General features: G+C 42.7%; 1 protein-coding gene across 1 annotated transcript in view; it reads left to right on the top strand.

Annotated features, from left to right (window-relative positions):
- Positions 1–24616, top strand: part of LOC147420317 (uncharacterized) — a 61271-nt gene that overhangs the window by 10649 nt on the left and 26006 nt on the right. The window lies entirely within an intron of this gene.

Raw genomic sequence — 24616 nt, 5'->3', positions numbered from 1 at the left:
ACTCAAGGCAAAGGATATCTGCAAAGACACGCTAATCACACGATGCAGATACAAATGGGTGCCAAAAGAAAAACACATACCGAAGAAGATTGAAGTCATCTCTAGCTCTCAAGAAATGTCAAGACATGATAGACAAAGTGTTACGGGGAATGGAGCGAGCCTATCTTATCAACCAAGGGACCAACAACAACAAAAAGAAAGTTTGACAACCAAGGTCACCCAGGTATGGCAAAAGAAACCAATATTGCCAGTATGGTTCTTTACAAATCCTCTCTTCGAGGATGGGAGTTTTGAATTTCAAAACCTATTCTTGGTCGATAGCTCCCGAGAGTAAGTCAAGTCGCCATAAAAATAATGGCATAAGACTTAAGAGTCGGGCAGCTGAGCCACTAAATGAGCAAGCATTAGACCCAAGCTTCATGTCTTAATATTCTTTGTGGTCTATGAGTCTAGATATTTAGATTAAAGCTCAAGCTGGAGAGTTGAGCATACATAAAGTCATGTCACTCATGCTGGAAGAGGTGAGCATAAGAGTCAAAGTCTACTATTTTAAATGGTGGAGTGGCGGAGTAGTCCAGAAAACACTCACGCACATGAGCACAGTGAGGAGAGTGGAAAAGACCTCGTCGTGAGTAACGACAGCTCTTGAAGTCAAATATATATTTGCTTCTCTAGCTACGTTCACTCTTGGAAGCACCCATTCAAACTCCTCTCGCACGGCATATTGTTTCCCATGAATCTATATGTGCAAGCATATATAATGTCCCATCATTGGACATTTTCATTTGACACGATTTGTGTTCCACCCATGCAGTTACACAACAAAATGACGATGACGAAGTGGTAACAGGTTTCATAAGCATTTTCTCAACAACAATGACTCTGACTTCAAGCTACTAACTCTTATCCACTGTATATCCAATAATAGTAGCCATACGGCCATAAGTACTTTAACTCAACAAAACTCAGTTACATCAAACATAAGTACATATAGCCTCACATTTAATGGTGACTAAAGGCATTTTTTTTCCCACTGGGTTTTTCCCTCTAGTCCTATCCAGGTATCCCAGACCTTCATTTTGTAATATACGCCACATTTTATTTTTACTATTTTATTTTTCTTATAAAAACACAGAAAAGCAGACCAACGACATCCCTAAACAACTACATGCTCATCATCTATAGGATCCAAGGGGAGCGGCCCAGAAACAATTCAAAAAGGCTTCAAGATTACAGGTACACATGCAGGATGACACCCAAAGAACAAAGAATACAGAGCTGCCAAGATAAATACTTGCTGCCACAACAAACCTCACTCAAACTATTCACGCTACAACAACCAATCGGAGGGGGAGAGCTATGGCTTCAACTACACTACATGTACAAGAAAAAGGTACCTCTACAGCATCCAAAGCATCTGGTAGAAGCAACTGCAACAACAAAAGCTTCAACCAACACCAAAACATGAAGCACTCGTCAAGGCCACTGCATACATAGGGTCTTGTCGGGGACGACAAGACTTCGGAGGGGGAGAGTGTTAAAAGGTCAACCTTTCAACAACGCTTCCACAAAGATTCCATAAAGATTCTCTAAAGATACTCTAAAGATTCCAACTAAATATGCTAATGAAGTGATGAAAATGAAGATGGATGCTATAATGTGAAGATACAAGCTCATGGACATCATCGAATATCCCGTTATTATTATTTTGAGCCATTACGGCCACTTTTGTAATGTTTACGGTGTCAGGAGTTTTTTGGAGCAAGAGATTGCGCATATGTACATACCCATGCATGGTGCATCAAATAAAGGATTGCCCATTTTCTAGAGCCAGGTGGTTATGTGGGGCCCACATGTGTACAGGTAGGACAGCATGTACATAGTGCAGCGATTTTCACTATTATCAATACTAGTGTGTTTTTTCTACAATAAGGAGGAGTTGGTAGCACGTAAAACTTCTCGAGGAAGCTATCCGCGGGCCGACGACGTGAGGTCAGCAGGTGCGTCAGATGGCATCTAATGGCGTCAGGAGGGCGAACGAGGTCAATATTTGCACGCAGATGAGGACGGACACAACGTGGGTGTTTTCTTGTGAGAATTATGCAGAAAGGTCATCATGAGGACCTTTTTTTGGGGCCACTTCACGTGGTGGCGAGGTGCATTATTGGAAAAAAGATGAGTGCCAGGTGTGCGAATGATGCAAAAAGGTGACAACTATGCACTGCGAGGTCAGTTTTTGGCCTGTTCGGGGTCCGTTTGAGGTCATCTAAAAGGCCAAGGGTGTCCAACTAATAAATCTAAGTGTGGGAACTGAAAAAACAGAGAGAAGACCAGAAAAAACGTGGAGAAGAGAGGAGGAACAGCCGCAGGTGTGTTTTTGCTCATTTTGGAGCTTGTTTTGGCCGTAAACTGCTCATCCGAGGTCGGATTTGAGCACTTTGACATTGTAGACTAGGGTTTTGGGCCATTCCAGAAGCGATGGCGCTGTCCATTTTTCCAAATTCCTCACTCTTTTTCTCCTGTTTTTCTGTGTAAGTTTCTCCTATGAGCGAAGTTTCTGCTCCAGTTTGTGATTATATCTGGCTTATTTTACCCATACTGTGTGAGCTATTTGCCCCATTGGTGTTGGCCCAAGCTCAATTGTATCTAAACATCAGAAATTCTCCTCTTTTGAGATGAGTTTTTTGGGTGTGTGTGTGTGTGTGTGTGTGTGTGTCTCTGTGGAGTGGGCAAGTGGATAGTCTCTCTGCTCTCACTCCAGAGGTGTGTTCCCTGTCTCGGCCAGGCTGGTTGTCTAAGCCGAGTGGTGCCCCATAGTGTGTGTGTGTGTATCATTCCAAGAGTGTGTGTTGGATCGTTATAGAGGCGCTGTGTGTGTTTTCATCCCGCTCACATTCTTTTGGTGCCCCCACGGAGGATCTTCTTCGAGTACCTTCTGCTTCGAGCTTCGAGCTTCGAGCTTCGGGATTACAGGTTGCAGGTTGTAGATTACAGGTTACAGGTTAGAGGTTACAGGGACAGGTACAGGTACAGGTACAGGGGATTCACACAGGTACAGGTAGCTGGAGTACAGTGATATACTAGCAGTGATGTCACTTGCAGTTGTTGTGGGAATACATCACTTGGCGCCTATTTGAGCGCATTGTCTGCTGGATTGTACGTGACTTGTTGAAACTGCCATTGTACGCATTTGTGGAGCCATACTTGGTTGTATTTGGCAGTCCCAGCCATTTCTGAGACTTGGTCTGGAAGATAGTCATTTCTGAGACTTGACTATATGCGATTTGCATTAGCCTTCGTGTGAGGGTCGATAGCGTGAGGTTTTTATTGAGTTGGGGGATTCTCAAATGTGGAGATCCTTTCGGTGATACAGGTAGCTGGAGCATCCCTTTTGTGACCTCGCCATAGGCTATGTACTAGTGAGTCCTACTTGATGCTCGGGTTCTATTGTTGACAGTCTATGCATACATAGACAGTCTATATTTTGGGTTCCTACTGCTCTACTTCTGGGGAAACTCTGTCGAAATTTTCCCAAGTTATGATGGCTGGTTTTTTGGTATTTTGAGCCATTTATGCTGTTATGCTGCTGAAATTTTGGCAAAATCAGAGGTTGAGTCAGGTGTGCCTTCTTGGGATCTTCATGGTTGGCTTTAATGGATGATCAAAATGGCCCTCAATTCACTCCTTTTCATTTAACTCAAAGAATTCAGATTAATGTTCATGTGTCCAGGAAGATCTTTTTCCAGCAGCGCATAGTCTTTATGTTTGGGCCAAGAAGATTGAGAGAGATCCTGGAATGTCCTTTGCCTGTTGTCATTCCGATGATTAACTATGAAAACTCATTTGATGTGCATGTGTTTGTCCTTATCTAAAGTTGAGCTCCATTGAAGTTTCTGGGGATTGGGTAGTGAAAAGTTTTGGGTTCTTGCACGTGTGTTCGAAGGGGTTCTCAAAGCATCATAATTTGGATAGCCATGGCTTTCTCTTATCCCGAGTTTCATGGAAGAAGTGATGAAGATGTGGAAGAATTTTTGGAAAAGATGGAGGTTGCCTGCATTAGCAACCAGATTCATGACCCTATGCAAATGTGACGCCTTCTCAAAATTTGTTTGAAGAGTGATGCACGAGTTTGGTCTAAAGCATTTGAAGAGGAGTTGCGTGTGGCTGATCCACCTGTAAGGTTGAGTTGGGACAATCTACGACATGGGTTGGAAGTGGAGTTTGTGAAGATAGAAGATCCTAACAAGGTGTGGCAAGAAGTACAGGCTTTGGTGCAAAAGGAAGGTGAGCCAGTAGATGCGTACATACGTAAGTTTTCATTGGCATGGGAGCGATTGTGCAAGGCTTTAGCATCACAGGTACCCCCGCCTGACATGATGAAGAAGGACAGGTTCTTGGCTGGTCTTTGGGAGAATATACGTTGGAGAGTGGAGCTAAAGAAGCCTAGGACATATGAAGATGCACTAGAGGTAGCAAGGAACAAAGAGTGGAAGCTGAGGAAAATGATCCAGTTAGGGGTGGAGTCTTTGCCAATGAGGTCTGAATTTCAGCCTATAGAGTCTTTACAAGGGCGCATGTCAGGGGTTCATCATGAACCAGTAGTTCCTGTTACTACTCAGGTTATGCCAGCAGTGGTCACTACTGCAGTGCAAGATGATGGGCTAAGGCAAGACATGAGGCAAATGGTAGATTTGATGAAGAATCTCAGCCTAAACATGCTAGGTCAAGTGGGAAATAATCGAGGTCGAGGGAGGTTTGCAAATCAGCAAGGAGGTGAAGAAAGGCCTAGGAATGGTGTTGGACAAAGCAATGGTAGGTTTTGGAGGCAGACGCCCACATGTTATAATTGTGGAGAGTTGGGTCACATCAGCCCGCAATGTGATAAGCCACCAAGGATGGGGGGAGACATGTATCCATTGCCAAGACAGGTGCTAACTAGGTCAAATGATTATGGCATCGAAATTAAGGGAGATGAAGGAACCAGTGGACTGACCCAGGAGGAAAAGGGAAAGACAAAAGTGCTAAGTGTAGTCACTTTGGAGAAGGCATCAAAGCTAGAGAATACATTAGTGATGCCTATTGGGAAGAGGACCACAGAGGATAAGGAAGGAAGAAGTGCCCCAGGTCCTAGTAAGAAGAAAGGAAAGAGCCATGAAGGCGAGGATGTCAAGGCCAAGAGGAAAAGGAGAGCTCGCTGAAAGTTTCATGTTTCAGATTTTCCACTAGGGGATGGGCAATTAAGCTATGACTTGAGGGAGGATCTGACGAGCAGGAAGGCAGATGTTACTTTTGGGCAGCTTATAGAGATGGTGCCTAAGCTAAAGCGACAGTGGAAGAGGATGGTTAACCCAATGGAGAAAGAGCCAGAGAGAGGTTCAGTAAAGGTGTTGGCAATGGATGAGCTACCAGACATTTGTCCAATAGTAGATGTGTGGCATAAAAGGAAAAATTTGGGACAAGGTTATGTGGATGGCGGAGCCCAAATATGCGTCATAACACACTCATGTGTTGAAAAGATGGGTCTCACAGTGGCTGGGGTGTCAGGTTTTCAGATCAGATTGGCAAACCATCAAAAAGTAAAATGCTTAGGTGTTGTAAAGAGCTTAGAAGTGGAGGCATATGATGCAAAGGCAGTGGTTGATTTTCATGTGATGCCAGCAGGGTTGGGAGCATATCCTATTATACTGGGCAGACCATGGTTACGTGCAGTGGGAGCTGTTCAAGATTGGCGACATGGTACAATTAGCCTCTATGGAAAGACAGGTACCAAGAAGCTTTATAACATGGACACAAGGAAACGATTAGAGGAGCTTTATGAAGATGAGTATGAGTCTAGTGATGAAGACTCTTCCATGGTGACAGATGAGGACAGTGATAGCACTACCAACAGTGATGAGGATGCTGATGTTGCATTTCTTTTGATGGACAAAGAAATACAGGAGTTTGGTTTAGTTGCATTTGTGAATGAGGTTGAAGATGAAAGTGAAGGGCCTTATGAAGTGATTGAAGGGCTGATGCAAACCAAGGTTGAGTTGTCAAAGAAGCAGGAATTAATGACACAAATGATCAGTGGAGACCTTTCAGCTATGGAGAAGGAGATATATTTGCACATGCCGGTCTATGCCAAAATAATTGATTGTTTCCTTGATGCAAGGTTGATATATGGCATCTCTACACGTTTTCCTTGGGAACCAGGTGGAAGCTTGATTATGTTTTTGAGGCAGGGAATGCAAAGTGTTTTTGTGTGGGATCCAGGTGGAATGAGCATCTACTAGTGCTGCTGCTGAGCATGAATGCTCTAGCAGGCTAGGGGGTGGGAAAATTATGTCAAGAGTTTTTTGGAGCAAGAGATTGCGCATATGTACATACCCATGCATGGTGCATCGAATAAAGGATTGCCCATTTTCTAGAGCCAGGTGGTTATGTGGGGCCCACATGTGTACAGGTAGGACAGCATGTACATAGTGCAGCGATTTTCACTATTATCAATACTAGTGTGTTTTTTCTACAATAAGGAGGAGTTGGTAGCGCGTAAAACTTCTCGAGGAAGCTATCCACGGGCCGATGACGTGAGGTCAGCAGGTGCGTCAGATGGCATCTAGTGGCGTCAGGAGGGCGAACGAGGTCAATATTTGCACGCAGATGAGGACGGACACAACGTGGGTGTTTTCTTGTAAGAATTATGCAGAAAGGTCATCATGAGGACCTTTTTTGGGGGCCACTTCACGTGGTGGCGAGGTCCATTATTGGAAAAAAGCTGAGTGCCAGGTGTGCGAATGATGCAAAAAGGTGACAACTATGCACTGCGAGGTCAGTTTTTGGCCTGTTCGGGGTCCGTTTGAGGTCATCTAAAAGGCCAAGGGTGCCCAACTAATAAATCTAAGTGTGGGAACTGAAAAAACAGAGAGAAGACCAGAAAAAACGTGGAGAAGAGAGGAGGAACAGCTGCAGGTGTGTTTTTGCTCATTTTGGAGCTTGTTTTGGCCGTAAACTGCTCATCCGAGGTCGGATTTGAGCACTTTGACATTGTAGACTGGGGTTTTGGGCCGTTCCGGAAGCGATGGCGCTGTCCATTTTGCCAAATTCCTCACTCTTTTTCTGCTGTTTTTCTGTGTAAGTTTCTCCTATGAGCGAAGTTTCTGCTCCAGTTTGTGATTATATCTGGCTTATTTTACCCATACTGTGTGAGCTATTTGCCCCATTGGTGTTGGCCCAAGCTCAATTGTATCTAAACATCAGAAATTCTCCTCTTTTGAGCTGAGTTTTTTGGGTGTGTGTGTGTGTGTGGAGTGGGCAAGTGGATAGTCTCTCTGCTCTCACTCCAGAGGTGTGTTCCCTGTCTCGGCCAGGCTGGTTGTGTAAGCCGAGTGGTGCCCCATAGTGTGTGTGTGTGTGTATCATTCCAAGAGTGTGTGTCGGGTCGTTATAGAGGCGCTGTGTGTGTTTTCATCCTGCTCACAACGGGAACTTCATATTTTAAGTCGGCAATTGTATTTAGGCCACAGATGCTTGTTGGATGAGCAAAGCCAGCTCACTGTGTTGTAATAAATCTCTATAGAAGCCTAGGGACAAATCAGGTCATTTTGGTCGGACATTAGGTTTTCTAAGGCTTAGTATATAAGCCAAAACCTAAAGCATTGTAAGGAGACTTCTAATAAATCTGATCTTCTGTGTCGTTGGGAGACTGCCAGAGAGTGAGAGAGTGTGTGTGTGTGCTACAGGAGCTACGGTGGTCGGAATCGCAAATGGAGAGCAGTAATGTGTTGCCGACGAGGAGAGCTACGCGTTGATGCTTACATCACGCGCGTTCGTCTGTGTTTTGGCAGATTCACCCGCGAGATACTTTTGGAGTTTCGGTGAGTAACTGTTGTCCGATTTTTCATTTTAGCATATCCACGTGATCAGAGCAAGTAGAGCTACACATTAGGCACTTTAGTTTTCGGAAACGTTGACCTGCAAAAACCGGCCAGACATCCTACGTGTTTCTGCACGGAGGGTATTGAGTAGGTTTTTTTGGTCACGGACCTTAGGGAGAGTGTCCTATTCGTGTTAATAGGACATCACTCAAGTTTCGTAACATTTCGAGAACGTCTAATGGGCTTTTGGCTTGCAGTAGCATCATAGGAGACTCTCACATTCACAGAACCGATGGCATGTAGAGTTGATATCTCTGTAGGAAGTAGTCATTAGTCGGTCGAGTAGAGGTTGACACCCTTTGCTTGCTTCCACGCGTCTGCTGGTCGAGATGCAGCCTCAGTTGACATTATATGTTAGGTGAGTTCTCGCTATGCTGACGTTCGTCGCGGCGTATCCGTCCAACAGCGACATACCGTTTGTGAGCTAAATTCATTGATTTGGGAGTTAAAATGGTTGTTTTTTTATGTTTTGACCATGGATAAGTGTTTCTATGCTTGAGGTAGATCTTTTCAAGTACTTGTGTTTCAGTTTTCTGCACATTTTTTGTGATGGATCGTGATTTATGTACCTTCCCAGATGGTGAAAAAACTTGGTAGGATTGAGCCCATAAGTGTTGTGATACCTCTCCTTATGCTTTGTGACATTCCGGATTCGTTTGGATATCAAAAAGCCGTGATTACGTTGAGTGTTGAGAATGGACGCATACTGATTGTCTGACTAGGAAGTGGTTGATTTGCTTTTTTTGTAAGAACGAGTAGTCCTTGAGTTCACTTTGGTGAGATTGACGCTCTCATTAAGTCTCCGTGCCCCACCCCGAGTCGCTTCTTTGCATATTGACATTATGTTAGTACAAAAGAGCTATGCTGCAGACGTCCATCGCGGCAACCGGCTAACAATGTCCAACCACACCTTTTCTCCAATCTAATGTATCATGGATTATTTGGTCTTAATTGCCACCACTTTTCTAACCTATAGTGCATTGTAATACGTAAATTGTGGTTTTCAATTTTGACTTTATAAACATTCTTTTGTATGTAGTTTGGACATTTTCTACTTGATTTTCACTACAAGAGGTTGTGTGCTCTTGTGACGCTGTTAGCGACGGAAATACACTGGGTTTTTATAACCCCCGGCGTCGCTAAAACCGTCGCTACGAGAGCTTCGCTACAAGCGTCGCTATATGCATCGCTATAAGCGGCACTATATAGAGACGCTCATAGCGACGGTTATAGCGACGTTTACACAGAAGACTATAGCGACGCTCATAGTGACGCTACAGAGCCATAAATAGCGACGATTATAGCGACGCCCGAGAGAAATTTTTTTTGGTGACGGGGCATCCATCAACCATATTGTACTTGATTCACTTTTTAAAAAAAGTGCAAGGGTAGATAATAGACCCAAAATAGTCACCCACAAGACGCATTGTTTGCAAAATTGACAATTGTACACATCATAGGCAAAATGAATTGATTGGCAAATGTAATAATGACAATTGTACAACATCATAGGCATAAAGAATTGATTGGCAAAAGGAACTGCGGTGACAAATGTAATAATATACATGGTTCAAAAAGACGTATAAAATTCGTCTCATGATACATAAGCTATGAGAAACCCTAAACTAATGCTATCTAGCTACGGCTAAACTGACGTCGTCTAGTCAGACGTCTCATCGCGTCCAAGCGGCGTATCTGTCGGATTCTGCAAAAAAAGACAATAAGACAGCTTTCAGTAAGTATAAACATATAACGACATTTATAAAACAATACAAAAAATAGAAAAGAGTAAACCCTAATACTAACCATGCCGCCGCGAGAACTGAGAATGTCCATCAGGGCGTTTAAGCCCTTCCTGCCTGCGTACTCGCGCTCGTACGGTGTGGGATCACGTCCTGTCATCGACCATTGTCAAAACATACAAAGATTTCATTATGTTAGAATTAAAAAACTCATAAACCCTAAACTATCGAACATAAAGAGCAATGCGAAAACACTTACAAAATCGGCCTCAAATGATGCCCATCCACCGCTCCCCAAGTGGTGCGAGCTCCCTGCCTCTACTCGCGCTCTGGCTGCATCCTTTTGTTGCTTCCACTTGTCGGGATTCTCGCGCGCTGCTTTCTTCGCATTCTTCCAATCTTCTTTGGCCAGCCAATCTGGCCTATTCCACCCATTCTTGATTGCTTTTTGCACTTCGGAACGCTTGTGTTTGCAGTATTCGCGCATTCGAATCTTCATCAGGTCTTCATTGAAGCGCTGATCCCGTGTTGGAATGGGAAACTCATCATGAAGTATGCTGATGACTCTGTTTTTTAAATCACTTGGTACTTCACTCCATTTGTTTAGTATGTGGTGTCTAAACAGCTGAGAGCAAAGACCACGCATGCGCAAGATCACCTTCTTACCGTCATCATCCATGATGATGCCGCCGCTGAAGTCGACGGAGTAAGACAAGCCCTCTGGCCGGTGACGAGTTAATCTGGGTGTCCCGGCAGGGGTCTCTAGCGGCGTGTCGATGGGCCCCGAATCGAGGAGTGTGGAGTGGGGTGGCTCCTAGCGGAGTAGATAGAGGTGTGTAGCTTCTAGGAACTGTCAGCCGTGCAAAACCTGGCGTAGATGGCGATGCTGTGGCTGGTGTGGGGGAGGGCAAAGAAGGGGAGGGTAAAGAGCCTCGTCGAACACGAGGCGGTGTGGAGGCATCGGTGGTGGAATCCCCACAACAACCGCCACCGCCACCACTAGAGCGCCGGTGTCTAGACGAGTGTGAAGCTCGTCTCGTCGACACCGAAGCTTCGGAGCGCGCCGAATGCTCCAAAAGAGAGGGAGATGCGGATGGAGTAGGAACGCGCGATGATGCGCCAGAGCGATGACGCTCGACATACCACTGTCTCTGCTGCGGTGACAAAGAAGAAAGAAACTCCTCATCATCCATACCTGCATTAAACACACGAATATTTAAACTTAATATTGAATGAATAGAGTAGACAATGACGCAAAGACCATTAAATACAATGACGTAATGACGCAATGAATTGAGTGATAGAAGAGGCAAGTCGAAAACTCAGAATTTTCAATCAAAAGATGTGAGCGCGAGCAGAAAAGAGCGTTATACACCATGGAAGGTACTTAGAGAGCCAGAGCTTTTACAACACGGAGCAAAATTGTTCAAATACAATATTTGTGGCTTTAAGAGATCTCTCTCTCATCCTCGTATAACTCAGCATAACTTCCTATATCTATATAGAGCTCTCCGTTTAAACACATATCCTCTGTTTCATTTTGTAGCTCCTCTGCATGCACCCCATATAGAGTAGTAGCATCTTGATGCTCGTCTGGCACCACTGCAGCGGCTTCTGATTGAGCATCTTCTCTGATCTCCTCCATTGATGCCGTTGTGATTGGCACATGGTAGCCTTCATACGTCCTTGCACTACGAGGGGCTACCTCTATGACGTACCACCAGTTTGATGTAGACTTTGTAGGATGAAATATTACCTGCCAGAGCCACATAACTTACATGAGAGCTTTCAAGCACATAACTTGTAAAAGGGGGATGTTAACTATTTACATACTTACTTGTTCACAATGCTCGGGTAGTATGAAAGTGTCTCTGAGGTCAGTCCATTTCTTAGTAGAATCCACCTCAAGAAAACCAGACTCTCCTCTACGCACAGTAGCGTTGCGACCCTCCATGATTATCTTGAACCATTGCACGTCGAACAAGTCGACAAAAAATCCTCTGTAATCGATCCTCAAAATCTCTTGCAGCGTGCCGAAGTAAGTGAGTTCCGCCACCACAGGATCTGCATCAAAGGAACGTCGTGGACTAGACTGTTCAAATTTTGCCATGATTCCACAATCTTAAGTAAAACGCTTTTTGTCGATTCGTTCCACCCTAAAATGTCGACCTTTACACCATGCTGCTGTGTATGACTTATACTACAACGAACAAAGATTATGAGTGGCCGTTCAAACGTTTATAAATAAAGTCACTTGCTAGTCGTACATTGCAAACTTACCTTGGTCGCGCAACCCCGAAAGTACTCCCACTCTTCCTCAGTCACTTCGTCACCGCATTGTTGTGCGCTTTTCAATTGGTTGTGCAACCATCTTAAGCTCATGAAGGTTGGTAGGCTCTCCAGAACCGCTGGATAGTGCATCGGTGGTCGTCTTCCCCGTCTCCACTCTATTCGTGCCCTTTGTCGCTCTTGCTTTGCATCCTCATATTGTGAAATCCACTTTTGCATCACTGGATTGTGAAGCATTCAAAATCGGTTGATTTTAGCGTCTAGATCTTCCGTCATCTTCTTCTCAACACCGAGATTGCACATGACAATCCCAGATATGCGCTCATCATCTATGGTTCGCCATAGCGTGTCCCGGGCTTTATCAAATCCGTCTAGCCACTCTCCAATGTACACTAGGGACTCTGATACCAACCAACCTTCTGCCATGCTACCCTCCGGACGTGCCTTTTGACGCACATATCCCTTAAGCGTTTTCATGAAACGTTCTAAGAAGAACATCCATCTGGAATGAACTGTGCCAGCTATTTCCACCTCATCAACTATGTGAACAAGAATATGCACCTGAATGGTTAGCATGGTAGTAGGAAAATGTTTCTCAAACATGCACACAAGCTCCGCAGCATTTAGTTTGGCGAATGGTATGGAGTCTACGTTGATCTCCTTTTGTGAGATCCATTGCACCAGCTTTGCAAGTTTGTAGATTGTGTTACGGATGTCGAGAGACAAACATCCCTCAATGGCAACCGGTAAAATAAATTGTAAAGTATGTGCAGCAATGATATTAAAGTCCACATTTTATGCAATGATATTAAAGTCCACTATGAACGTACCTGACACATTTTATGCCAATCGTGTGACTTCAAACCGGTAAGCTTTCCTTCTTTAGTAAAACACGTTCGGAGCGAGTGCATTACGCCAGTGGGGGTCCGCAAAGATCGAATGGTCTCTTTTACTTTGCGTTCTTGGGCTCCTGTGAAAATCCATGGTGCTTTAGGGAGTTTTATCGATCCATCAGACGCTATTTGCGGCCAATATTGCTCCATACGATCCACATTTCTAAGGTCAACTCTGGCTCCCAAAGTATCTTTCTTGCCGGTCAGATGGTCCCATAGTAGATTACCCACATTCTTGAATATGTGCATTGGATCGAGCAAGTGATTGATCATGAGTCGGGGCCAGTATGGTAACTCGTACCATAGAGATAGTCTCTTCATCCCTGGAGGCAATCCGTCATCGCACATCTCCTTCTGCTCTAACCATGCTTGTGCAGACATCCTTGGTGGCTCTCTTCCCAAAAAGCCGTCGCGTAACACATGATTCTCTGGAAGATACGCTGATGACCTTCGTAGATTTTCTTCTTCAGTGAGGGTGCCCTACATGCATTAAGTCTAGGTCCACATGTGACACATGCTCTGTATCCGCTTGTTTGAAGCCCTGCATGTATACACATGATAATAGATCAACTATGGGAAAAAACAAGATTTACAGTGTCTGCATGAGGAGTGTCAATAGATCACCTGAGCATTCTGTTAGCCCGGGATAGTCATGCATGGTCCACATTAGAATGCCTCTGATCAAAGCATTCCGTCGTCCTGTGTGTCGGCTCATATCCACCACCTCTATGCCAATCCACAATTGTTGTAGCTCTTCCAATAGTGGGCGAAGATACACATCCATATTTCCCACTTTATATCGCCCTGGCATAATCAAGCTTAGCCATAGGTGCCCCTTCTTTGTAGTCAACCACAGGGGAACGTTGTAGTTGACGATGACAACGGGTCATACACTGTAAGATGTTGATCTTTGACCAAATGGATTTACGCCATCCATAGCCAAGACTAAGCGCAAATTTCGAGCTTCCCTGGAAAAATCCGACCATGTTCCATCTATATGTTTCCAGGCTGCGCAATCTGCAGGAATTCGTAGCACACCATCCGAAGATTTATTCTCCTCATGCCATGATGCTAGGGCGGCCATGGACTTACATTCGAAGAAATGCTTGATGCGAGGAAGCAGAGGAAAATGTCGCAAAACCTTTTGTGGAATTTTTGTCCCGTGGAGATCTACTCGATATCTTTCGGAATCACATTTCGGACACTTCTCTATGTCTATGTATTCCCCTCTGAAAAGAATGCAGTCATTAGGACAAGCGTGGATAGAATTGTAATCCATCCCCAAGTTTCGCAAAATCTTTCTTGCTTCATCTCGGGAATCTGGCATCACATTGTCAGCTGGTAGTATGTGCTCTTTAAGCAATCTACACAACATAAAAATAGGATACAGTGGTGTAAAAATCTATCAGATCATTATACATTTAGAGTTTTATTAAAGTAAACTAATTGTAATAGATCACCTGAAACGCGCTGTGACACTAGTGTCACTCCATCCAAACATTGCCTGCTTATTGATATTGACGCTAGTGCTTTCAATCTAGACATATGTGCTCCATTATACAATGGCGTATCGGCTTCACTTTTCATATCATCATAGATAAGCCTTTCTGAATCCATGATCGTCTCGATCATTTCATCAATCTCGGGCTCAAACATTGCCTCGTTGGGAATGTGCTCTGCATGATCATCCCCCGAGCTATCAGAGGCTACATCTTGTGGCCTCACATATGTTGCTTGACCAAAGCGCCTGCGAACACGTCTATTGGGTTGCAAGATTGCTCCTTGTTGGCCAGTGTCAGAGTCCGACGAGTTATAATTGGCAACAACTCGATCTATAATAGATGGATCGAACTCGCCAAATTCGCGAACGTGCTGCAAAGAAACACGTCTTGTCCGTCGCACAGCATGCTTGCATTGATTACAAGGACATAAGACCCTCGTTGAGAGATAGGTGTTTCGGTTGGACGGTCCCACATCCTCGTCACTACTCATAATGAGGATAAAAATCTTATAACCTGGACAACAAATTGAATATTCTATTGGCATTCTTCGTCTTATCTCTCTCTCTCTCTTTACCTCACATTCTCTAGTCATGTCCAATCCCCGCACACCTCGGTCTAGAGGTGCACGGAGATCAGAACCACCGGGTTATAATCTCGTCTTTATTGGTCAATACCTATATTTGTGGGTACAAGAAATCTACACACCCACGTCTACATGATACTGCATGTAGTGGACAAAACCCCTTTGCCTCTTCTCTAGCTGTAGCACTTCACAGCATCTTAACATCTTTTCACAGTAGATCTTTTCACTGTTCGTCTAACTCTAAACCCTAAACCGTAAGTAATTCTTGCGTGGACTCGATCTAACGTAAATAAGCGTAAATCTAAATAAATGTAAATCTAACTAAAAATAAACCTAAATCTAATTTAACGTAAGTCTACATCTAACCTAATCTTTAACGTCTTTTGGGATAGTTTCCTACGACGTTAAAACTCTCTTCTTCTTGTGTGTGTGTGTGTGTGTGTGTGGGTAAACCTAAATAAACCTAAGTCTAATCTAATATAACATAAATCTAAATCTAACGTAAATTATGTTACATTAAAAACAAAGAACTAAACTAACAGGGATTATAAGAACCTTAAAACTGATTTAACACATAATTTTTCACATAACTCGGCAAGAGTTGGCATTCTCATCACTAAAGATGTGAGAGTTAACTTCCGGCGGTGACGCTGCCTCATCTCCATCCACATCTGACGACAACAATTGGCCCTTTAGACCATTCTTGCTCTTGTTACTAACTTTGAAGTTGCTGTTGAATGACTAGAGGTTGTCTAGATGGTCATTGTGTCGGGGATGTAGTGACTCTTGCCGCCCTGAAGATCCACCTTCTTCCCTATCTTCTGAAGAAATTTCCCGAGTACTTTTGGATCGACGGAGCCCACCATGAGTGAAGGCAGCAATACCCTATATTCCATTGAGGGCTTTCTTCACCCGCTTCATGCAGGCATCGCAGTCTATGGAGACCTAAATCTAATCTAATATAACGTAAATCTAAATCTAGCGTAAATAAATGTAGATCTAGTTAAAAATAAACCTAAATCTAATTTAATTTAACTTAAATAAACCTAAATCTAATTTAACGTAAGTCTACATCTAACCTAATCTTTAACGTCTTTTAGGATAGTTTCCTACGACGTTATAACTCTCTTCTTCTTGTGTGTGTGCGCGTGTGTGGATTGTGTGCCAATAAAAAGAGATAAATGGTATAACCTTTCTATCACCCATGCCAAGTATGATAGATTGATTATGCCATTTCCCTCTTGAATAATAGGTCTTGAGTTCAACTCCTCGTCGGCTAGATCTTTAGGTCTTTTAATTTTAATTAGTTTCCTACGACGTTAAATTAGTTTCTCTCTCTTTATCTCTCAATGTGTGTGCCTTTTTTTGGATCGTATGCATGTTTTCTCTCTCTTTTCCTCTCTCAATGTGTGCGTTTTTTGTTTATGCATGTTCTCTCTCTCTTTTCCTCTCTCAATGCGTGCGTTTTTTGTTTATGCATGCTCTCTCTCTCTTTTCCTCTCTCAATGTGTGTGTGCATTCTTTGTTTATGTATGTGTGTGTGCGTTTTTGTTTATGTTTGTACTCTCTCTCTCTCTCAAAAACACTATGTGTGTGTGTGAGAGAGAGAGAGAGAGGGAGAGAGAAAGAGGGGAAGGGAATATGAGAATGAGGAGGGGAAAGGAGCATACCTGGCTCTCCTTCCTCTCCTCGTGTGTCTGTGTGTGTGTGTGTGTGTGTGTGGAGAAGAAAGAGAGAGAGAGAGAGAGAGAGAGAGAGAGAGAGAGAGAGAGGGAGAGCGTTACCTGCTCCTTGCTTGAGGGCGCCGAAAAACTCAGATCTGAGATCTGAGTTTTTGGGCGCGCTCGATTATTTTTTCAGCCTAGCCGGCGTCGCTATGAGCGTCGCAAATTTACAAAGAAATTTGCGACGCTCATAGCGACGCCGGGAATTTTTTTTTTGAGCGTCGCTGTGTGAGCGTCGCTAATATGAATAGCCTCTTGTAGTGTTTGCAATTAAGAATTGAATCTTTTCATTTGCAAAATGGACTTTCAATCTCTCGAGAAAGTGCACATGATATTTAAAAAAAGGGGTTGTTGGTGTTGGTTGTGTGTGTAGAACAAGTGAAGATTCCACTTGTGGTGGTATAAAGATAGGCCAAGCCATACTAGTGGAGGAAGGATTCAAGGATATGGTCCTTCCTTTTACTACAATGGATACTAATTACCTCCAAGGATCAATTTGGAGTGCCATTCAGGTAGCCAAATGGTTCTTTTAAAGGATAGTACAATGATGCACACTCTCAATGATGCACACTAATTATTATGTCAACTTCCAAGAACTTGGTCTTGTTTGTGTGGGTGTGGCCATTGAAAGATCAAATACAAGAAATGAGAATGTGGTTGAAGTGGGTAGCATTACGTTAGTGAAATGGCCTATAAAAAAACAACAATGTTTTATGGGAGCCCATTGAAACTCTTTGTTCCCATTGATGGAATGCATACTTGAAGTGAATATGTAGACGTCGATGAAGACAATGCTCAAATAGTTATGAGGGGAATGCTGCTCAATGTTCAAGGAAGACTAGATGATACATTTTTGCCAATAGGATGCAAAAAGAAAAAGCACAACCAGCTTCTAGGTTCTATCTATCACTTGAATTGGTTCAAAGGGTTTCATGTATTGATTGTTGTGCAAAAAAATGTTGTCAGTATGGAAATCGTGATATGTTGTTGAGGGTACAAAAAGAAATTTGAGAAGAATCTTAGAAGATAAGAACAAACTATGTTTATGATAAATGGGAATATTGTTGGTTGTAGGGCATGGTATGAACTACATGGAATACCAAAGACATCATTTTACCGCTACAAGGAAAACTTTGAGAACGGTGTGCATCAATATGTGCATGGAAATACATGTACATTGAGAAGAGGACTTCAACATACTAGATTAGCAAGCGCATTGCTCAATGAATTTGTGGATAACAACTCTGAGAAGATTCCACATAGAAGTAGAACAATGCTGGATGGTTCAAGTAAGACTCAATTGGTAATTCCATCAACATGTCACCTTAACAAAGACAAGTGAGTTCTCTAAGTGCAATATCTCTAATTCAATCAAAGCCAGATTGGAGGTTAAACATAACCTTGAAGAAAGAGCTCTCCTCTTGAAGGAGAGAGAAGTTCACATGGAACAACAAAAGAGTTGTAGAATCCTATATTATGCATGGTACAAATTCTCAGAAACTCAAATAGATAAATACGTATGCATAACTCATGATAAGATGGATCAAAATAAGATAGCAATTCCAAGACTATGCGTTGTTCCCAAGGGTGTGGATTCAGGTTACAATCTGCAAGTGGCACTAACTGGCATGATCACTCATGGACATGGGGGTCATTATGGACACTTTGTTTTCAATGGTCTATAGCCAGCTGATCCAAACCTTACAGTTGGCTCAATTGCTAATTGTTTACACAACTTAGGATGGATAAGCATCCATTTGATATAGTAACAAATGGGCTTCCGAGAAGCAATGTTTCACTACTACATGCTTTGAACACAAGGGATGCTTTAGAATACCACATCATGATTGATGAAAAAGAGCCTATTGTTGAATCACCTGAAATTGTAGAAGAGGATAATTTGCGGTCAACATTCCACAAGTTTCCAGAGAACTTATTGCTACAACTAGATAATTGTGCTAGGGAGAATAAAAACCGATATCTTTTTCCTTATTTGTCATTGCTTGTCACAAGGGGGGTTCTCAAAACCATCCAACTAGGATTTTCAATGGTTGGACATACACATGAGGACATAGATGCTATGTTTAGCAAGTTTTTAGAGAAGTTAAGACTTACACAAACTTATACCTTGTCACATTTGATGGATACAAAACTAGCTCATCTTCATCTCCATCTCCATTCTGGCTCACTAAGTTTCCCGATTTCAAGAAATACTGTGATGGATATCTTTGCGATGGAGAGAAGATACTTGTTGGTCACTCCCAACCACTTCAATCTAGGTTCTTTATGCAGGAGAAAAAACCAGTGATGCAACATAAGGCACATGTAGGTGTTTCAGATTGGAGTGGAAGTATTTTTCTTTGGAAAACAGATAGTGAAGGGAATCCAATGTTACCACAAGTAAATCCTTATTTGGTACTAGTGGTGCAATACGTTAAGGGCCATGAGTAAGTGATTCTAGGACTAAAGAATTACATAAGGTTTTGGAAAAATTTAGGAGGTGGTATAAGTGTGCCAGGGTTCTATAGACCCATGATAGATTATTGTAGTAAGGTGATTGACGATATTGGAAAAGAAATAAGATCATAAGCATAATTGCATGAACCTTTTTTTGCCAAAGAATCAAGGACATCATCAATTGCAAAGCATTGTGATGAATTTTCAAGAAGAGACAAAGAGGTTTTTTGGCTTCAAAGAGTTGAACGATCATTTTTGAGGACCTCAACGAGATAGACCAAGGGAATAATTAGACCCCATGCTTGATGTGCAGCAGTGTGACTTTGTAATGCTACTTCCAAGTGACACATAAATATATCCTATTTAGCTTGCCATGGCTTTGCTGCGCATTAACAAAGAGCCTACATCACCAAAATATACAAATCTTTTAGTTCAATATTGGGCACCTTGTGTTGAACCGGAGATGAGACATAAGACAGGGGAGAAGAGAGAGAGAGAGAGAGAGGGAGAGAGACAACTCCAGATCTGCAAGCCCCAAAGTGTGTATAGAGCTCACAGTGAGTACACATATATAGTGGGGACTCCTACTTATATATAGCATAAGTGTGGGATCTCTATATAGCTCCAACTCAAATAGGAGTCCGTAACTGTGGATGAAAAAACTCTTGGGGGTACAAGGGAAAAACCCACAGCACCATATACATGCACTGTTATATTAACCATTATGAAAGTTAACAAAATTCATTTTTGAGGAGCTACATGACTCCATAATATAAAATGTGCGCTCTCCAGCATGTAGAAGTTTAACAACCCTATATATACAATTAAATTGATGCAAATTCTTCAATATCTTTGTTCAGCTTCAATATCTTTGAGCCCATGTACATACTGCTTGAGGTGGCTCTTATCTTGTAAACAACATAACTCAAGAAACATATCAAAATGTGAAGGTTAGAAATAATCGCATCACATTGTCCTTAGAAACGGTTTGCGGCGCTGCTCTAGAGACAACAAAGATACAAATAATTTTGCCACGGGTACATATAACAAGAATGCAATACATGTGCGCACATAAACACAAGCCATCATAAAAATGATATGAAACACTATTGCTGTATAATCATAGCTGCCAAATCCCTCATGATGATGAGGGTGCAATAAGACGATAACAACCATTGCACCAAAGACGACAATGGTGCAACAAGAAGATAACAACAATAGCACCAAGAAGAGGAAGATAATTGGCTCCCACGTACGCATAAATTTTGTCACATTTCTCATCCTTGATGATGACGAGAATATATGCACTTGAAATATGACAAAATAAACATAATACCAATGGTGAGTACAAGGCACCGAGCTCTCTCACGAAAAAAATAATAATACCAATGGTAAGTACGAGGCACCGAACTCTCAAGTACACAAACATAACGTTAATGGTGAGTACGAGGCACCGAGCTCTCAAGTACACATACAAGGTCTCTATCATATCCATCATCTATCACATCATTGAGGAAAGTATTACTAAAATCATGTTGTAAAATTATTGATTGACCAAATATAAGTGACAAACTCCACTAGTGATAAGGCAACAACCATATAATCAAGATTTGAAACAGATAGCTCTATCTATACATGAGTTGTCTCACGAGTGCTAAATATGGGACCCTATCTTTGGACTATTATGACACTAGCTTTGGACGGTTATGATGCTATCTCTGGATTGTAAATCCACAGTGCTCAACATAGTTTTCCTTGAACTAAAGTAATGTTGCCAGCCTCCGTGAGTGTCATGCTAGAAGCAGTGGCAATGATCTCTAAATATCTGATGCATGGTTTTTAGGACCCCTTGTGAAGATGCAATAAAGGCACAGTCAGTTGTTGGGGAGATGAGGATACTCTAGTCCAAGGGATCTTGAAAGAGAAGAAAAATCTACTTCACAAGCACCAAAGAGTAAAAAGTGCCATGGACAGAAGATACGTGGGAACGAGCTCTTATGCATGCCTACAACCTATATCTTATAGAATAGCCCATTCTAGGTGTGAATTTCTAGTGAAATTTACATGAGGATGTTCGTGTGGACTCACAGCACAGCATACTCCGTTTTCACTTTTTTACCGACAGTAAATATTTTTTACCTACAGTAAATATTTATCACCTACATGGTAAATACAAATCACTTTTTACCTACAGTAACTTTTTTACCCATGGTAAATATTTTTTAGTGCACCATAAGTATTTGGTAGGTAACAGTTCACTGTTACTAGAAGCAGTGATTGGGCATCAACAATGCAGTTACAGGAGGAGAAAAGGGGAAAATCTTATGGTAAAGGTGAGTCAACAGGGATAAAGACTTTTGAGTTGAAAAGAGACATGCTGATTTTTTCAAAGAACACATGTCAAAAGAAGCCATGGTTGAGGATTTTTAGAGAATTTGATATTCAGGAGGACCCAGCAGGTCCCCCCCTGACATGTGTAGAACCTCCAGTTTCAACAGCCACCTTACCTGCTCTTAAATGCTGGTCAAGGCCTTATCCCCATGTGTCACAATCAGAAAAATCAGCATTTACCCTCCCCACTCACATCACTCTAAAGAATATCTTGATGGTGACATATCAGGTGAGCTCAATCTGTTGACCACCCTAAGCAAAAAGTAACCCCAATCAGCGGATTTAAGCATGTTTATCCCCAATCCTAAACCCTCTTAGAAACCTATATAAGGAGGCCTTCTCTCACTCAAAACCAACACTTCACCCCCTTCACCAAGCAATGAAGCTATGACGACATTGCTCACAACGAGGAGCTATGGATGGAGCTCTACTCTCTCTCCCTCTAGTATGCTACATTACTAGCCCTAAAACCTAAATAAGGAGTCTTCTCTCATGCTCCATGGCCACCATCCTCGCCATCATTCTCTAAGGTATTGATGTGTTGCTAGTAGGATCATACCTACTTGCTGGGTTGATTGTTTTTGACAAGGGATTATGCCATCCTTGGCTTGCTTCTCTATATCCTTGTTATGTATGATCAGATGTCGTTGTATTGTTAAGCTGATGTCTTGTGTATATATATGCTACATAAGGTCCCTAAGCTTCGTTTCTATGTGTTTTTCCATATGTTTTGATGCCATCATAATGCCAGAAGTCTCACTTGCCTATGTGCAGTATGTGTGAGGTCCCTAAACCTCTTAATTTAGGGTGGTGACCCCTTTGTTTTTTTCTTTGCTTGTTTGCATGAGGCGTGGTTTGTGGAGTGTGCACGAGTACAGAGGCCACGAGATTGCACTGCTCTTTTTCCCGCTATCATTTTGGTGCCCCCACTGAGGAGGGCTACATAGACCTTCAGTCCACAAGCAATGAAGATGTACAATCTACAACATGGACGAATGGCGTGAGGAGTTTGCAAATTGGAGAACAGAAGAGGAGGATGCTTTAGAGGCCTTAAAAGCTTTCATCGAGGTCTTGTTACCAGGTTGTAGTGTGATTGAAATTCAACAAGTAAGTTCTTCTACATGCCTTGTTCGTGATCGTCGCCAACGAAGGAGAGTGAGAAGAAGAGCTTGATATACCTCTCCTCTCAACCTATGAGTGCTCCAGAAACCTCCTACGCACACGAGCTTGAAATATTCTACATCAACATACACGAAGGTACTGTGACACACATTAAGGGAAGAGAAAGCATCACCAGACCTCTCTTTCCTGAGGAGTTGACTAAGAGGAGGAAGATCACCTCTACACCTAAGTGGCCCAAGGCCGCAGCGCGTGCTCAAGCGTAAGGTAACATTTGGCTTAATCTCATTAATAAGGGATTACATGACCACTACAGGCAAGAAAAAGGCTAGTGAGCAACCAACTTCAACCTCCAACTTGCAACCACGACTCTCACCCCTAAATCCTCCTGAAGCAAAGAGGCGAAGGCTTGCCTACAAGATTGTCGCCCGTCTGTGAGTGCTCCCAGTGCACTTTGTGAATCCAGACACCACCAATCCCAAGCCAACCTCCTGTCTGCGTGAAGATCACTTTGGATATTGTCCAAAGTGCTTTGGAGACCGGGTGAAAAGCCTCCCTGCCCTACCTTTGCTGCTAATTTTCAAGAAGTTATCTCAATCTAAGGAAACTATCTTAGTTGATGATGTGCTGCACATTAATGGTGTCACTTTCATTCGTCATGATTAGGAAAAATATGAACCCTCTAGGGGCCCTTTGGGATTAAGTTTAATTAGAGGCCAGCCAATGAGAAGAGGGTGGTGGACACACTCTATGCCCTAAAAAATGTAGGGGGACAAAGTAGTCTTACACTTTTTAAATGGGCTCTTACATAGTGAGAAGGGGGGGGGGGGGGAACCTCCAACTTCCCTCCTTTTTGATCCGGTTTTGACAAAATCCCAAAAATTTGAAATTTTTCAAAAATTTCAAAACTCAAATTTCATCTTCTGAAAACCCCCCAAAAACTATTTTATGGTCAAAAAAGCATTTTTTGATCTCAAAAAGTCAAAACGTGCATCCAAAAACCCTAAAATTCAAAAATTTTAAAAACTTTTAAAAAATCTTTTTTTGCTATCCAGAGCTCCCCCAAAATTAGTTATTAGGAAAAAAGGGATTTTCTCTCTCTAGAACCCCTTTTCCAACCCCTCCTTGGTTGCAACCATCACACTCATCCTCTACTCCAACACTCTCTCTCTTTACATCATCTCCATTGCTGCAGCAAGGAAGCTCCTCTCTCCTCCCCTACCACCTTCCATTGCCACACCAAGCAAGGCTTATCCACCTTCTCCTCCCAGTGCCACACCAAGTAAGGCTTATCCACCTTCTCCTCCCAGTGCCACACCAAGCAAGGATTGTCCACCTTCTCCTCCCATTGCCACAAGGGTTGACCATTTTCTCATATCACTTTATCACACCTACATTGTAGCAACAAGCAAGGTTCTTCTCCTCCTCCTAGTTTGCTTTGCTCAACCATGGCCAACTCTACTTCGCAAAGGCAACCAAAGGATGAGGTCACAGCACTTGCATGCCACAACACTAGAGGTGTAGATGATGAGTGGGTGCCACAAGAGTTCATCAAAGGTGCTTGGGTGTACATGCAACCATCTGCTGTTGGCCCTCATCGTGTGCGGAATCGTGCAAACTTGGATCTTCATTGGAAAGGAAAGCTCCTTGGCTTCAAGAACCGCAAAGACAAGGGGACCATAGCCATTGTGCAACATGTTTTCTCAATGTCAACCATGCACTTGCAACAACCACCTCGATTTCCAACACATTGTAAGTACATGTTTTGAGAATACAAAGCTAGGTGTGAAATCACAGTGTAATGTTATTATGGATTCATACTTAACATTTGTCATGCATTTATAGTCATATTTCCATCCACGTTGGTGGAGGAGCAGCCACTAGATAGTCTCTCCGGCACATTCAATGCTATACATGCGGATATTGGAGCAATAATGTTCCCTCATCTTTGCCCAACCAAACTAGTTCAAAGAAGGATTTTCTTCTATTCTCACTCCTAT

The sequence above is a fragment of the Adiantum capillus-veneris genome, chromosome 28, assembly GCF_014529385.1.
Source record: "Adiantum capillus-veneris isolate H3 chromosome 28, ASM1452938v2, whole genome shotgun sequence".
In the NCBI taxonomy this organism is placed as follows: domain Eukaryota; kingdom Viridiplantae; phylum Streptophyta; class Polypodiopsida; order Polypodiales; family Pteridaceae; genus Adiantum; species Adiantum capillus-veneris.
The sequence above is the reverse complement of the archived record's forward strand: the minus strand, read 5'-3'. Positions and strand labels throughout refer to the sequence as shown.